The sequence below is a fragment of the Amblyomma maculatum genome, chromosome 2, assembly GCF_055883805.1.
Source record: "Amblyomma maculatum isolate TAMU_Amacu chromosome 2, ASM5588380v1, whole genome shotgun sequence".
NCBI classification, from domain to species: domain Eukaryota; kingdom Metazoa; phylum Arthropoda; class Arachnida; order Ixodida; family Ixodidae; genus Amblyomma; species Amblyomma maculatum.
The window spans coordinates 142,794,134-142,800,199 of NC_139345.1; the positions used below are offsets into that span (position 1 = coordinate 142,794,134).

At 46.9% G+C, this 6,066-nt stretch overlaps 1 pseudogene; it reads left to right on the plus strand.

The window, feature by feature from the left end:
* The first annotated feature begins 1,862 nt into the window (after positions 1-1,862).
* LOC146200098 (uncharacterized) lies at positions 1,863-3,935 on the plus strand (annotated as a pseudogene).
* Positions 3,936-6,066: the final 2,131 nt, after the last annotated feature.

A 6,066-nucleotide genomic window follows, 5' to 3' on the forward strand; every position in this document is an offset into this window, starting at 1 on the left:
TATAGCACACAATTGAACGCGCGCCCCCCTTTTTTTTTTCAGCTCAATTATCTTCCTTTGTTACGTGAAGCAATGGTGTCAAATTAAATATTCCTTAATTTATAAGGCCAAGTTGAAATAAATATTTTTTTGTATTGCTGCATTAATAGACGTTAGCATATTGCCAATTAAAGCAGCTAAAAGCGAGTGATTCGTCCTGTACCCTCTCGCTGTTGCGCTCCCCGTTACTGTGCAACACTGGTTCCTAGCAACACGTGGCAATCAGTTCAAGTCCAAGCTCATGTTCACGAACTACCGGGCATACTTCTCTCATTCGCTTTATCAATGTCGATATCCTTCTCATCTATGTTTGCAATGCCGGCATGACAGACGTCGTCACAGAGTTTCACGCAACTCATGCTATGTTTCGAAAGGAGACTTCAGCTGTGACAGATATCGGCGTGACATTTCAAGCAGCGGTAGCATAATGTGAAAGACGTAAGCATTTGCATTAGAAGGCATTTTGAACGCCCTTGCGGTATCCAATACTAAGCTTTTCCTGGCGTTTCGCGACTGAAATGCAGCTGAACATTTATATTCGTTTTTTTTTTTTTTTTTGCCTTTTGATTTTACCTTTTCAAGGCTTGAGACATGATTCAAGGGCGAAGTAGCAGAGCATTTACTTTTTGTAAGGATAGTTTTAATTACGGGTAAGTTTAAATACTCAAGCATTCGGTTTGCTCTTAATAAAACTGCTGAAACTATGGCAAGCTTAAATATTCAGTACGCGCCCGAAATACGATCTTGAGCAATCAGACATCTTTGCACGACGTTTTGGTCGTACTTTCTGCAATGACAGGTAGACAAGCATTTGTGGAGGCAAGCGCTCCACAAATGTAATATCAGAGCGACAAACGTGCAACAACCTCACAGCTGTCACTCCGCCTCCAGAGGTTTTTCCATCTTGTTTTTAGTGTCACATTAACAGAAAAGTGAGCCCCAGCAAATCTTGTTGCACTCAAGCTACAGTATACACTCAAGCCGTCCTCATAATATCTCGCGCGCTCGGCAAATCGGCGCCCTATCATGGTGGTTCTGCAGATGTCCTCGGCAAGCACCGAATATGGCGATAAAACACAGCGATATTTTTTTGCCCACCCTTGGTCGCTGAAAGACTGCAATGAGATACTTCCATCTATGGTGACTTCGAGAAATAAACTCTTAGATGTGCAACCGAATACTCATGAAAGGAGATGTTAAGGCAAAAAACAAAACAAAAAACAACATTTTTAAATTTAAAACAAAGATGTCTCCTTCTCTATTTCTCTCTCTCTCTCTCTCTCTCTCTCTCTCTCTCTCTCTCAATTTTGTTTTTATGAGCAAAAGCGGAAAAAAAAAACAGCACTGAAAATTTCTTTTTTGTGATTTTAGAGTTTTATGAGTGCTTACTCCCAGTTTAGAACTTTTTTTTTTATTTTAAAACAACTTCAGATGCCTCGGTGAAAAGCGAGAGAGTAATTGTCATACATTTTCATAGCTTGTTTCTAGATATCTACGCGGCTTGGGTCCAAAAATGGCTCAGGTGCCTTTCTTTTTCCGTAAACCGATTATTATTATCATAGAAATTATTTCGAGTCCTCCACTACGACAACTTTCGTATAAATAAAAAAAAAATAAAAAATGCAGAGAAATCGCAGTATAGGTATATCTGTCACACTTCCGTTGACACCTAAACCGAGCCCTAAGGGAAGGGAGGAAGGTGGGAGTGGAGGTGATTAGAGAGAAAGAGGTACCCTAGTGGAGGGCTTCGGAGTAATTCCGACAACCTGAGGATCTTTAACGTGCACTGACATCGTGCAGCAAACGGGCGCCTCTCCCCCAAAGCAGGTAAGGCCGTGAATACGGACAACCTGAGGCCTATATCACTGACCTCGTGTGTGGGCAAACTTATGGAGACGCTGGCACGGGATCGCCTCTCTCCATACCTGGAGGCCAAGGGCTTCTTTGCAGCAACCATGTTCGGGTTTCGCCCGCATATGTCCGCGCAGGACATCCTCCTCCAGATACACAGAGACGTAATACAACCCACAGCTATGCAACGTAATGACAAAGCCATCCTCGCCCTTGATCTGAAGGGGGCTTTTGACAATGTTAAACACAGTAGCATCCTGGCCAACTTGAGCCCAACCAATTGCGGAGCTAGGGCCTACACGTATGTAAGAGATTTCCTCTCTAAACGCCAGGCCTTTCTTCAGATTGAGGACGAGGAGTATGGCTTTTACGTCATGGGAACACGGGGAACCCCTCAGGGAGCGGTACTATCACCACTTCTGTTCAACATAGCTATGATGCGCCTCCCAAGCCAACTGGCACGGGTGGAAGGAATCCAACATGCATTATATGCAGATGACATTACTATCTGGACCACCGACGGGAGCCTTGGGGAAATGGAGGAGCGCCTTCAGCGGGCCGCTTCCATAGTCGATGCGTATGCTATCGACAGGGGCTTCAATGTGCTCCAGCCAAATCAGAACTTCTGCATGTTAGAACGAACCCAAAGGATAACACAGCAATACACATCTCTTTGTCGGGAGGTCCTATCAGAGAGGTGGAGGAGCTCCGGATTCTGGGCCTGTTCATTCACCACAGACTCAGACCGGACTCCACTATTGCAAAACTCAAGAAGGTAGGCGAACAGGTAGGGCGCATGATTCACCGCGTCTCCAACAAGCGGGGCGGTGTGCGGGGCAGGGACGCGCTGCGGCTCGTCCATGCTTTCGTGACTAGTCGGATCCTCTACGCCGTGCCATACCTTCGCACTACTAAGCAACACGATGAGCGAATAGACGCCATCATCCGCAAGGCAACTAAGCGAGCCCTGGATCTCCCGGTGGCTATATACCTCTAATGCAAAACTCAAGGCGTTGGGGGTGCTCAACTCCTACTAGGTGCTGCGGGAGGCCCATCTCGTGAACCAGTATACGCGGCTCATGCAGACGGCACCCGGGCGCCGCCTGCTTAGTAGCTTACGTATCCAACATGATTGTACTCCAGAGGAGTCGAGCCGTATCCCAGATCTGTGGCGCGATATCCTCTGGGTATCTCCGCTACCCCGTAACATGGACACCGACACGCACGAAAGCAGACGACAAGCGCGGGCTCGGGCGCTTGAGGGGCGGTACGGCTCCCGACCCGGTGCATATTATGTAGACATAGCAGGGCCGTCGCCAACGGGATTTTACACGGCCGCTGTTGTTCACCAAGAAATGCACGTTGATGGACTCTCCTTCCGAGCACAAAATTCAGCGCGAGCCGAGGAAGTAGCGATAGCGCTTGCTGCCGCGGACCCAAATTCAAGGATGATCATAACGGACTCCCGAAAAGCGTGTGTTCATTACTTAGAAGGGGAGATCTCCCCCTTAGCGAGTCGAATTCTAAGGCGGACTGCCACAGCTCCAACGTCAAAGAAAATAATTTGGGCTCCTGGCCACCAGGGCTTACGAGGTAACGAAACCGCTGACGCGGCTGCCCGAGCGCTTACTCACCGGGCTCCTCATCAAAGCTCTTCTGACTCGGAGACAAACCAGCCGCTTCTACAGTTCAAAGAAATCATAACGTATTATAGCGACAACCACCGCCTTTTCCCGGCTCCTGCAAAGGGGCTGAGTAGGGCGGAGGAACGAACTTTAAGGCGCCTGCAAACAGGTACTCTATTCTGTCCTGCAATCTTAAAGCATTATGATCCTAACACGGATGGGCGATGCCCGCGCTGTGGAGAGACTTGTGATGTCTTCCACATGGTATGGGCATGTACTCGAAATCCTCACCTCCCCCCTTCCCCTACCCCTTCCCGAGAGGCATGGGAGACTGCCCTCCTCAACTGCTCCACACTGGAGTCTCAACGGGCTCTGAAACGGGCGCAAGACGGGGCCTCGTCATGCGGTGCCCCGGACTAGGGACGCCGACCATGTAGCGGGGCCACTCTGTGGCTCCCAAACTCCAATTAACCAATAAACGTTTCCACCACCACCACCTCCGTTTAGCTTCCATCGAAACGCAACCGCCGACGATCGGATTAAAACCCGTGTACTCCGGTACGTATAGTAGTCCGAATAATTTCAACTACTGGAAATATTACAAGGATTTATTACAGTTAAATTATATCGGACAGCACATGGGTGCCTTGCATTTCGCATCTCTCGAAACGCGGGTCCACCGGCTCGGTAGTCGAGCGCCTATGTTATCGCCTGTTAGTGGACCCTCTAGATCGTGTTATAAAAAATTGAGCTGAAGGCAGGTAACGTGAATGAACTAGGCTGAACGCAACCAGCAGTTTTCAATGATTTACCTCGTGACTTCTGTCGAACAAAATGGCAGAACGGGCACTCACTCGATACACACGCACTAAACCACAATGAATTTGTCCCCGTAAGCTGCTTCACCAAAACCATTATTCTATTGGTCAGTCGAAACAAGAATAGTCACTCTGCAGTGTACTACGTTGCTGGCCACATTTGCAAAACGCGTGAAGCACTCCGAAGTGATAAGGTAGCGGCGTCAGCTACGGAGAGCACCAGCTACATACAAGCTGGCGATGGTACCCTTACTCGTATTTTTTTTGCGGAGATCGCATAGGTTTAGGGTTATTCGTTTTCTGGTTTTATGTTTTTTCAAATTCAGGGGATAAAACTTGGGCGTTATTTTTTGACTTAATAACAGGGGGGAAATCGAAATTTTCATTAAAACACTGGAAAATTCGGGATTTACTGGGTTAAATTTATAAACTAATAATTTATTCGATTTCTCCTAGTCGGTGGGTAACGATTAGGATTATGTTTTAGGTTGCTTTCAAGAAAGTATTTCATAATTAGGTCTTTCTGTCGTAGTTAGTAATCTCAGTGATGCGCAACGGTTAGTTTTTGGACAAGAAACATTTCATTCACGTGAGCTAGTCATCGTTAACATATATAATCACGTGTATATGCGCAACATATCGGCTTCCGTTCGTGAGTTGTCTGGTCTCTGGAGGTATCTTAACTGGAAGAACGTTCACTCAACGTCACAGCTGCCATTAGCTTAGACACAATAATACCAACGCTGAATTTGCTAGTCTGTGTTTGCGCACAGTTGCGTCATTCCAAAAGTCCATAAGTTCAACACTCATTTGTGGGGCTTGCTTCCAGCAAGTACTGGTTACAGTCCTTTCAAAGTGAGCCTACATCAGCCGTCACGGAAATAAGAGAGGTAGATATCAAACAACTAACTCAGCAGCCACTACTGGAATGGACCCCGCCGGGGTGGCGCAGTGGTTACGGCGCTCGACTACTGTTCCCAATGACGCGGGATCGAATCCCGGCCTCGGCGGCCGCTTTTCGAAGAAGGCGAAAAGCAAGGCGTCCGTGTGCTATGCGATGTCAGTGCACGTTGAAGAGCCCCAGGTGGTCGAAATTTCCGGAGTCCTCCACTACGGCGTCTCTCATAGCCTGAGTCGCTTTGGAACGTTAAAGCCCACAAACAAACAAACAAACAAACAAACAAACAAACAAACAAACAAACAAACAAACAAACAAACAAACAAACAAACAAACAAAGCTTCTGGAATGGATTGAGTAGGGCACGCAGTTCCTGCATTATCAACTGGTTTTCTTCTTTGTATGAGAAATTTGGTTTCAGAGTGCAGCCCCATTATGTGGAGATTTTACAAGTTTGTACTAATATGGCACTGCTCTTAGGTAACAGAAAAAAAGCCTATTGCTCGATCGCTTTTACCGATCATCGAGGAACACTCGTTGACAGTCCGTGGACGTTTACGAGGTGATCGAAGCTTGGCATCAAAAGTTCCCGCTTCCAAGCATTTTCTGGACGTCTAAAAGTGGCTCGAGGGCATCACTACCTTCGAATAAAGAATCTCTTTATCAGAAAAATTACAAGAGTTCAACGCTACTGAACAAAATATTCAACGAAAACATTAGCTGCGGTGACCGAGCGTTCTTCTCTTTTTCTTCTTCCTCAGCCCACATATAAAGCCCCGCTTTAACCAAACCGTATGAATGTGCCTTAGTAGCCTATAAGGGTAATGTGAATGCC